Genomic DNA, 11,342 nt, shown 5'->3' with positions numbered 1-11,342 from the left:
CAGTAGTGGACTCTCCTTACGAACAGTCCTAGTAATGGTACATCTTTTGTATCCTGCCTGGAAGGCAGCGCGTGGTCTGCTCCTGAAAAGTGAAAGGTTGGTCGAAAGAAGGAAGCTAGTGGGAACAGGTGAGGGAAAACACGTCGGTACTGCGAGTGGGTAAGAGTGATTTACTGGTACATGAGTATTTTCAGAGGCATACATGACTTAGTACATAGGTGCAAATCTGAAGCAAAATGTCCCGACCGTTTGCTCTTGAACAAAATGGGGAGAATCTGGAGCGGAGCTCGTAGAGCTGGACAGCGCCTGCTAGAGGGCGCTGTCGTCGGTGTCGGAGAGCCAACCTACGCCATGGTATCGTAGCTATCGATACCACATCCCTCCCGGCTGAAGCGATGCACCGTCGTTGAGTATGGCTTACGACGGCAGGTGGAGGGACACAGGGGCGGCGCAGCTGAGGCGGCTGACAGAGGAACTGCCGGCGCGCGCTGTCCACCCGCGACCCTGAATTGCTCGCGAGGGGGCGAGGAAACCACCCAGTGGAAAACCTGGCCAGGCGCGCACCGCCACTGGGTATGTTCGTAGGGGGAGGTGGAGCAACGACCTGCATGGGCGACGGCGGCGTGACGGCAGCCTCAGCGTCGATCGGTTCTGGCACCGCAGAGGAACACTGCCACGGAGGCGGTGGCGGCGACGAAGGCCGGAGATGGGTCCTGGCGGCGGCGAGAGGGGCCCGTCCGGTGCAGGTGACTGGACCGGCAGCGGCGACGACGGCAGGCGCGCCCATGGAGGCGCCAGCGGCGGAGGCGCCGTCGGTGGAGCCGGGGGCTGAGGCGGCGGAAGCCGCGAAGCTTCCAGTTCTGCCGGAAAACAGCCAGCGACAGAAACGCGAGGACGGCACAAACGGATCTAGTACTAGGGGGACCAGAAATGACAAACAAGGCGCCACCAAGCTGGCGAAGAATGCGCTCCTGCTCCCAGCGCTGCCTGCCAGAGAAAACGCGATAGAACACCAAATCATGCGGCGCCAAGCCAGAACGAGGCGAAGCAGCGGGAGCGCGTGGCGGAAAGTGCAATAGCTGCAGGAGCGACCGATGGGCCCGGCCATGTAGCAATTCCGCTGGGGAACGGGTGTCGCGCGGCTGAGATCGATAGGAAGCAACGAAAGTACAGAGCGCGCGCTTGCGCGAGTGCGTGGTGCTCAACTTGCTCATCTGTGACTTAAACGGACGCACAAAGCGTTCAGCCTCGTCATTCGACTGGGCGTGGAATGGGGCTGAGGTCAGATGGCGAATGCCATTAGCAGCACAGCACCCTTCAAACTCTGAGGACACAAATTGGGGGCCATTGTAGGAGACAATAACTTCAGGAAGGCCCTCAATGCTAAAAAATAGACGTCAAAGCCCGAATAGTACTGGCAGGTATAGTAGAAGACAGATACTACAAAAGGAAAGTTGCTGTATGCATCAATAACTATCAACCAGCGGGTGTCCCAGAATGGACCCGCAAAATCAATATGAACGTGCTGCCAAGGCGCAGTAGGATTCTGCCACGCAAATAAGCACTGGCGGGGAGCAGATTGATGCTCCGCGCAAGAGCGACAGTTAGCAAGCAAATTCTCAATTTGTTTATCAGTGACGACCTGCTTCATCTGCACTATACCCCAATGACCAGCGTGCAGCAATCGGAGGATTTCCGACTGCAACGAACGAGGAATAACCACACGAGACTGATCATTGTCAGTTCGTAACAAGATAACACCGTGGTGTGCAGACAAGTTGCGACGTTGCGCAAAGTAACGTCGAACAAAAGGATCTCGAATCTGCGTAGCAGATGGAGGCCATTGACTGCGAATATACTGCAAAACAATCTGCAAAGAAGCATCGGCGGCTTTCGCGGAGGTTATGCGACGAAAATCCACCAGAAAACCATCAGCTAATTCCTTATCTTGTGAATAAATAAAAATGCGTGAAGAATCAAACACTTCGTCAGGACCGATAGGCAGACGACACAAAGCATCAGCATTGCCATGAAGGGCCGTAGGCCTAAACAAAATGTCATAATTGTAGTTAGACAAAAACAAAGACCAGTGTTGCAAATTTTGTGCAATACGGGCCGGAACTGGCATTGACGGGTGCAATAACGACGTCAAAGGCTTATGGTCGGTGACCAAATAGAACTTGCGCCCGTAAAAAGAATCATGAAACTTAGTTACTCCATATACAATAGCTAAAGCTTCTTTCTCGGCTTGAGAAAGTTTGCAGGGCGGAATTGAGCAACTTAGACGCAAAAGCGATCGGACGATCGACAGAAATAATGCTGTACGGGATAACCGCTCCGATTGCACGAGGAGATACATCGACAGCCAAAACAACTGGTTTGAGGGGATCGAATGGAATCAAACAGCGATCACTCAACGAAGCAGATTTGAGGTTGTGCAAAGCAGCGTCACATTCCGAAGACCAAACAAAAGGAACGTTTTTACGCCGAAGCCGATGTTAAGGCGCTGCAATCTGCACTGCATTTGGTATAAACCGAACATAATACCTAATTTTGCCCAAAGCAGGCTGAAGTTCTTTCACGTTCCTGGGCGCTGGCAAGTCATTGAGATGTGACGGTCAGGGGTGGATACCCTGTCCGTTAGTCATATGTCCTAAGTGCTGAATCTCAGTTTGAAAAAAAATTCACTTGTCTGTGTTACACTTTAGTCCTGCCTGCAAAAGTACAGTAAATACGGCACTCGAATTCTGCAAATGTTCAGGGGTGAGACCTGATACAACTATATCGTCCAGATAATTTGAGCAACCAGGGACAGTGGCACACAACTGCTGCAAGTAAGATTGAAAAATAGCGCCGCGACTGTTCGTTGAGGGGAATCTGAAAGTATGCGGCCGCAAGTCAATCGTGGAAAAGAATTTTCCCGCGCCAAGTTTATCAAAAATGTCTTCAGGACGTGGTAAGGGAAACGTAGCTACCACTGCCTGGGGATTTACTGTAGACTTAAAGTCAGCACAAATACGGAGACGACTGTTTGGTTTCTTCACGCACACTATAGGCGAAGCCCATGGTGAAGCAAAAACAGGTTCAATGACACCACAGGCTTGCAAATGCTTATGTTCAGCAGCTACGGCATCGCGCAGTGCGTGCGGTACCGGGCGTGCGCTCCGGAAAATAGGCATGGCATTGTCTTTAACTACAACATGCGCTGGCACAACCAAGGCCATCAGAAAAGAGTTCAGCAAAATTATCGCACAGTGCGCCAACACTGTCTGCATGGTCACTAGCATCGATACAAAGTATGACTTACTTGGTTCGCCCCCGTTTCGTCGTCGCATTCCACGCTAACTGCATTTACTAGACAGTGCTCCACTCTAGTGGTGCTACAAACATTTTTGACATGGACGCATTTGAACTTCTTGGCCTCTTAGTTCTGGATTGTCCATGTCAAAAATGTTTGCTACAAACATTTTTGACATGGACGCATTTGAACTTCTTGGCCTCTTAGTTCTGGATTGTCCATGTCAAAAATGTTTGTAGCAACACTAGAGTGGAGCACTGTCTAGTAAATGCAGTCAGCGTGGAATGCGACGACGAAACGGGGGCGAACCAAGTAAGTCGTACGCCGATCTCTTCAGTAAAAGCCGGCCCGAAATGGCCGTGCGGTTCTAGGCACTGCAGTCTGGAACCGCGAGACCGCTACGGTCGCAGGTTCGAATCCTGCCTTGGGCATGGATGTGTGTGATGTCCTTATATTAGTAAGGTTTACCTAATTCTAAGTTCTAGGGGACTAATGACCTCAGAAGTTGAGTCCTATAGTGCTCAGAGCCATTTGAACCATTTTAATTTGTTCAGTAAAGAAACTGCAGTGTCCAGCTGCATGCAAAGAGAACGTCCACAAATGTTGTAACTCATAAAACGTTTCCTCGCATCGCGCTTAACTGAGTTTAACGAACGCGATGTTGGCCTGAAATATTCGACGATGCCCTTTGGCTACACTGTCTACAGGACAGATGCCTAAATAAGGCGAAACGCATAGTTGAAAAATAAAAAACTAAAATTGCAACCAAGACTGTTTTTAACGAATAATAGAAACTGCTGATTTAAAATTCATGCTTGCTGGTCATAGCGAAATGGAATTCCACTCAGTACTCACTACACAACAAAAACGAGTAGGAATAGTGAAGAGCCCTACTGAATGGAACAGAACTACAAGAAGAAACCTTGACAATTATAATGCTGTTCACAAAATAAGCCATGGTGACAGTATCCATTGGCAGTTCAGGGTGAATTCAATTAAGCTATCTCTGCTTGAAAGTGGCCCCAAAAAATAGAGTTCTCGTAGGACAATGAAACTTTGAGAAACATTTATAAGTACATGTTGATGAGAAATAACGAACAAACCATTGATATAGGTAAATATAAATTTCCGTATGAGTGAGTAACATTTGTTAATTGAGTACCATTTTTACTTAACACGTTAGAAAACTTTGTCTATTTGATGACATCTGCTTCGATGGTAGCGTTGATCCACTCTAGAGATACCACTTCACAATTGTTCGCAGCGCTTTTCGAACGGTGGACCACAGGATATTCACCCGTCGAGTCGCAGCTCTTACACTTATTCAAGATCACGCAACGCGTCCTGCATTCTTAGCCATGGCTGAAAACTTGGTGCGCATTTGGCCATTGAGCTCTCCCAGAAGCAGTTGCGAAATCTCCTGTTAATTCGATTTTCGGTAATTATGTTCCTCAAACCGGTGTCGAGGGAGAACATCTCCGTATTCTTTTAATGGGTCAATAGACACGAAGAGGAACAGAACTATTATTATTTTCTTAAAATATCTTTACGAATAAATACCTACTCACCTTGTCCTGAGTCATATTGACTGTCTGCTGCTGTAATGTAGATTGATCCTTTTGTTTCACCTTTAGATCACCGTAACGGTACAAGTACCGGTGTCGGCGCCTAACGGCAATTTCCGACACTACCTTTACTAACAAACTAGATCCTACAGCGCAGTCCGTTCAGCACTCTGCATAGTTTTAACCCACACGGTAAACAGTTTTCCGTCTGTACCAGCCAAAGTAGCGAAATTTAGTCGTAACCATCCTGTTCCATCATCCGAGTCGCCACAAGACTGTCACAAAAGAAGTTAAGAACGGCAAGTCAATCGCATGGCTGAGATAGTGCCGGCTAAGCTTGACATAACAGCATATATTTGATAGGGATTTAAACAAATGTTTGACGAGGGCTTTAGAGTTCTGGATTGCAACAAGAAAACAAGAAAAATCAACAAAATTTTGTGGCTACAAATCTTTGTACATGTGCGTTCAAACATTTGATGGTTCAGCCCACGTCTGTGGTTGGCACTCTAGAATCGGATTATCGGTCATTATGAAAACGTAGCACATCAAGGAGACCCAGAATTGTGTGAATAATTATCTGCAGATGCAGTGAGTGGCATCTGACAATGGCAAACTCTTTTTGAGCATTTGTAGTATGTTTCAAGAGAAAAAAGTGAATGAATCACAGTGTATTTCAGAACGTTCGGCATTTTGGTGTGTGATTTTAACAATTATTGTATATGTTACAACAATGCAGTCTATTTCTTCGAAAATAAGTATGTTTTTGATAGCAGTTGGCTTATTCTGGAAATCACTAACAGGTAAATCATTTTGTGGACCAGTGCAACAAGTTGGTATCTCCATTTTTAGTAATAAGAAATTAAATTTGAATGGAAAATCAGAACATTCTAAAAGCATCGTAAATCAGATATAAGTTGACCTATATTCAGATTCAAATGTGATTGCCATGACAGTTCCGTAACTTCTGTGATATTTGTAGTAGTGAACATATGATACAATTTCTAAAATCCAGAATAAGTAAAAAAAATGTAGGTAGTCAAAGTTAGCATGGATCTTGAGATATATAGACTGGCTAATACTTCAATCACAGCTGTCAACAACCATTATATTTGTGGTCAATATTTCAAAAACACAATGAAACTTCGATGGTTCAGATGGCCCTGAGCACTGTGGGACTCAACTGCTATGGTCATACAACTTAGAACTAATTAAACCTAACTAACCTAAGGACATCACACACACCCATGCCCGAGGCAGGATTCGAACCTGCGACCGCAGCAGCAGCGCGGCTCCGGACTGGAGCGCCTAGAACCGCACGACCACCACTGAAACTTCGACTTCACAGAAATAATTACACTGCTCTAATGTTTTCTTAAAAAGAAAGCACTCCGTAGAATACGTAAATCAAAGAGAGTGATCCATCATCAAAATTATGAATATAATGAAAGGGGCTAGGATGTAATACCGCGCATATTGCTCTAAATTTAATTCAGCGTAATATCTTCTGTTTCATCCATATTATCCCAAAATCATCGTGTCAAAACATATGATACAGTTAGAGCTATGGTTATCTGTTCTTCATTTATCGAGTCATTATCTGGCATTTACGGCCAAACATGCGCCATTCCTTCTTTCCGGAGGTATATGACATTATGTTATACCTGAATAACTGTATGAACCGCAATAACTTGCAATTTGACCAGTGTATGACGGATATTTGTTTTTCTTATTTGTACGCACATTAACAGTTATAACAGAGCGTTCGTGGTATGCTGATGGTTAATATTTGTATTCTTTAGTTTCACACTGTAATTGGTATCAACAGCGTTTAATAAATCGTGTATAAATAATCCTGGGGTAGAACAAAAACTAATCAATGGTCTTTTCTCAGAACCAATCGAACAACATAAAGAAGATAGGCAAAACAATGTGAACACTTGTACTTAATTGGGAATGGTTCATTAATAAGGGGATGGACCCCCATTTACTCGTAATACAGCTGCTATTCTTCTTGGAATACTAATATGTAATGATTGCATAGTCTCCAGTGGAATTTAATGCCACTCTTCGATCAGAACCTCTTCTAACTCCTGTAATGACGAGGGAGGCGGAAATCTACTATGGAGTCTGCCCTCCAATACCGCCCACAATGGCCCGACAATGTTCCATATCGGGACTGTGCTGGCCAGTGAAGACATTGCATTTCAGTTTCATGTTCTTCATACTATGATTGTGCTGTCCTGGCTGTGTGAATGGGTGCATTGTTGGGGAACTACATATGAATTTTATGGTACACATAATCAACTAAAATTTTCACATATCGTTGGCTATAACACAGCCTTTGAAAGTAACATGGGATCAGCAGAATACCATGATGTGCCTGCCCACACCATCACACTTCCATCTCAAACCTAACCGTTGTAATCAAGCATTCCGGAACGTGAGCTTCTTTTGGCGTTCTCTAGATGTAAGCCTGGCCCGACGTTGGAAATAACGAAAACATTGACTCGTCGGACTATATGACATGTTTCCACTGATCAGCGGTCCAGGATTTGTGCTCACGACACTATGTTTTACGCTTCTTTGCGTTGTCTGTCCTCACTAATATTCACTTTATGGATTTATCCGCGGACAGTGCCGACAGAAGAGGGGTCCCGGAGATGGCTATTGAGCTCTGCAGTTACTTTAGCCACCGTATTTTTTTTGTTTTTTTGACACCACTCGTGTTAGTACACGACGCTCTCTGTCATTTATTTTTATTTGCTCACACTATTACGTTCATACGATGATCTCTTTCCATGTTTTGTGTAGGCTGCCGTGACTGTTGAAACAGATGTTCTTGAAACATTCAATAAGTTGGCTGCCTTGGTTACTGATGCTCCAGTTAGTCGGGCCCCCAAAACCCGCCCTCTTTGAAACTCTGTTAGGTCTCTCATTGCACGTCGATCTCGGCCTCTGAATGCAAATGTAAAGAGTGCACTACTCGTAAACAACCTACACTAATACCTAGGCCGCACTGATCATGCACACCCAAGCACGACACGTGACTTGCCTCTGTTGTTGACCGTCAAACACAACCGTTCCACTGCTACCACTGTTCACATTATTTTGACTATCCCCTGAACGTGGTATGGTTGAAAACACCGATGGCTTCTCAGTTAAATGATATCAACGGCTTTTACAAAACTAGTTTTTAGCACATTTCTTCGTACACAATCATAAATCTCAACAGGTTCGCCAACTGTTGCGGGAATAAATCGGCACTATATGGTACCGTCTAGTATACAGGGTGGTCCATTGATAATGACCGGGCCAAATATCTCACGAAATAAGCATCAAACGAAAAAACTACAAAGAACGAAACTCGTCTAGCTTGAAGGGGGAAACCAGATGGCGCAATGGTTGGCCCGCTGGATGGTGCTGCCATAAGTCAAACGGATATCAACTGCGTTTTTTTTAAAAATAGGAACCCCCATTTTTTATTAAATATTCGTGTAGTACGTAAAGAGATATGAATGTTTTAGTTGGACCCCTTTTTTCGCTTTGTGATAGATGGCACTGTAATAGTCACGAACGTGTAAGTACGTGGTATCAAGTAATATTCCGCCGGAGAGGACGCTGTTTGCTTCGTGATACATTACCCATGATAAAATGGACCGTTTACCAATTGGGGAAAAGGTCGATATCGTGTTGGTGTATGGCTATTGTGATCAAAATGCCCAACGGGCGTGTGCTATGTATGCTGCTCGGTATCCTGGACGACATCATCTAAGTGTCCGGACCGTGCGCCGGATAGCTACGTTATTTAAGGAAACAGGAAGTGTTCAGCCACATGTGAATCATCAACCGCGACCTGAAACAAATGATGATGCCAAAGTACGTGTTTTAGTTGCTGTCGCGGCTAATCCACACATCAGTAGTAGACAAACTGCGCGAGAATCGGGAATCTCAAAAACGTCAGTGTTGAGAATGCTACATCAATATCGATTGCACCCGTACCATATTTCTATGCACTAGGAATTGCACGGCGACGACTTTGAACGTTGCCTACAGTTCTGCCACTGGGCACAAGAGAAATTATGGAACGATGACATATTTTATTCATTCGTTCTGTTTAGCGACGAAGCGTTATTCAACAACAGCGGTAACGTAAACCGGCATAATATGCACTATTGGGTAACGGAAAATCCACGATGGATGCGACCTTGGAGGGTTAATGTATGTTGCAGCATCATGGGAGGTAGGATAATTGGCCCACATTTTATCGATTGTAACCTAAATGGTGCAATGTATGCTGATTTCCTACATAATGTTCTACCGATGTAACTACAATATGTTTCACTGCATGACAGAATGGCAATGTACTTCCAACATGATGGATGTATCGCACATAGCTCACTTGCGGTTGAAGCGGTATTGAATAGCATACTTCATGACAGGTGGATTGGTTGTCGAAGCACGACACGTTCACTGGATCTGACGTCCCCGGATTTCTTTCTGTAGGAGAAGTTGAAGAATATTGGTTATCGTGATCTACCGATGCCTGACAACATGCGTCAGCACATTGACAATGCATGTGCGAGCATTACGGAAGGCGAACTACTCGCTGTTGACAGGAATGTCGTTGCACGTGTTGCCAAATGCATTGAGGTTGACGGAAATCATTTTGAGCATTTATTGCGTTAATGTGCTATTTACAGGTAATCACGCTGTAACAGCATGCGTTCTCAGAAATGATAAGTTCACAAAGGTACATGTATCACATTGGGACAACCAAAAGAAAATGTTCAAACGTACCTACGTTTTGTATTTTGATTTAAGAAATCTACCTGTTACGAACTGTTTGTCTAAAATTGTGGGCCATATGTTTGTGACTGTTACAGCCCCATCTATCACAAAGCGAAAAAGGTGGTCCAACTAAAACGTTTATAATTATTACGTACTACACGAATATGTGATAAAAAAAATGGGGGTTCCTGTTTAAAAAAGCGCAGTTGATATCCGTTTGACTTATGGCAGCACCATTCAGCGGGCCAATCATTGCGCCATCTGGTTTCCCCCTTCAAGTTAGACAAGTTTCGTTCTTTGTAGTTTTTTCGTTTGACCCTTATTTCGTGAGATATTTAGCCTTGTCACAATCTATGGACCACCCTGTATATTGATGGAACCTTACCACCAAACAAAACATGCTAAACATACAACTGAGAGTCAACAGAGATCTGTAGCCCGCCGAGGTGGCCGAGCGGTTCTAGGCGCTACTGTCTGGAACCGCGCGACCGCTACGGTCGCATGTTGGAATCCTGCCTCGGGCATGGATGTGTGTTATGTCCTTAGGTTAGTTAGGTTTCAGTAGTTCTAAGTTCTAGGAGACTGATGACCTCAGAAGTTAAGTGCTTAGAGCCATTTGAACCAAAGATCTGTAAAGCTTTTGGTGCGTAGGTGGTCAAAATAACCACTGCGGTCAAAATATACCCGATTTGCGGTAGCGACCTTTGCTAAATGAACGGATCGCATCAGAATTATTTTAATCACTTTTTGCTCAGTGAAGGTTTGAAACTCCCAGGTACTTTCCGAAGGGGCTCCTTTGAAGTAACAGCTGTGGTAGGTTACCTAGCTATTGTACTAAAGTGACGATATATGTTTGTGATAACACGGAAACGTTTCGACACAAAATTTAGTCATCGTCAGGTGCGCGTAATGACGGAGCTGTGAACGGGCGGCAAGGTGTTCTGCGCAGCAGGAAGCGGCCTCCCGCCTCGGACGTTTTTGGGGACAGTCGAGCGCGCGGCGGGGCGCAAGAAGCCGCGGTATCTGCGCCGCTGTGCCCCCATTGTGCGCGCGCCGCATTGTGCCCATTGTGCAGCGGATTAAGACGACACCCGCCGGCCGCGCCGCTGCCAGCCGCAGCCAGGTGTGGGGGGTGCGGCCTCATCAGGCATCTGCAGTGGCGGTGCTTCCCACGTGTCAGGGCTGCCAACAGGCTAGCGCTGAAGTATCAGACGCGGTGAGGTGGGCACTGCTGCAGTGGCCCACTGCTTACAACGTCCAACAGTCAGAATGTAACCCGCACCAATCTAGCTAATTCTTTCCATTTGCACATTGCGTTGACAACGATTATCACAAGAAAAATAGGAACCTAGCTGTTGCTTCTTGTTTACAGAAGTTTTCGTTCGCAAGATAAGTTATAAATAATTTTTTTTTGTAAATAAATATAATCTGTTGTTACTGCACTGTATTTAATTTCTTTCAGACGTGTTTAGAATTTTTACTGTAAGACATCTTCAGTGGGACCTAGAATGATAGTTTTGTTTTGCTATGTGTTTGTAGATTGTAAAACAGTTCAGGTCTTTTTTTTATCTAAATAAGTGATTACATACAGTTCTTTGTGTTTTTGGTTGGCATGTGCGTACCCTCTCATCTGGTCACATGCTGCAGGGCGCACAATAACTTCTTCTACGAAACATAACCACGTTTCT

This window comes from Schistocerca gregaria, chromosome 8 (assembly GCF_023897955.1).
Source record: "Schistocerca gregaria isolate iqSchGreg1 chromosome 8, iqSchGreg1.2, whole genome shotgun sequence".
NCBI lineage: Eukaryota > Metazoa > Arthropoda > Insecta > Orthoptera > Acrididae > Schistocerca > Schistocerca gregaria.
The sequence above is the reverse complement of the archived record's forward strand: the minus strand, read 5'-3'. Positions refer to the sequence as shown.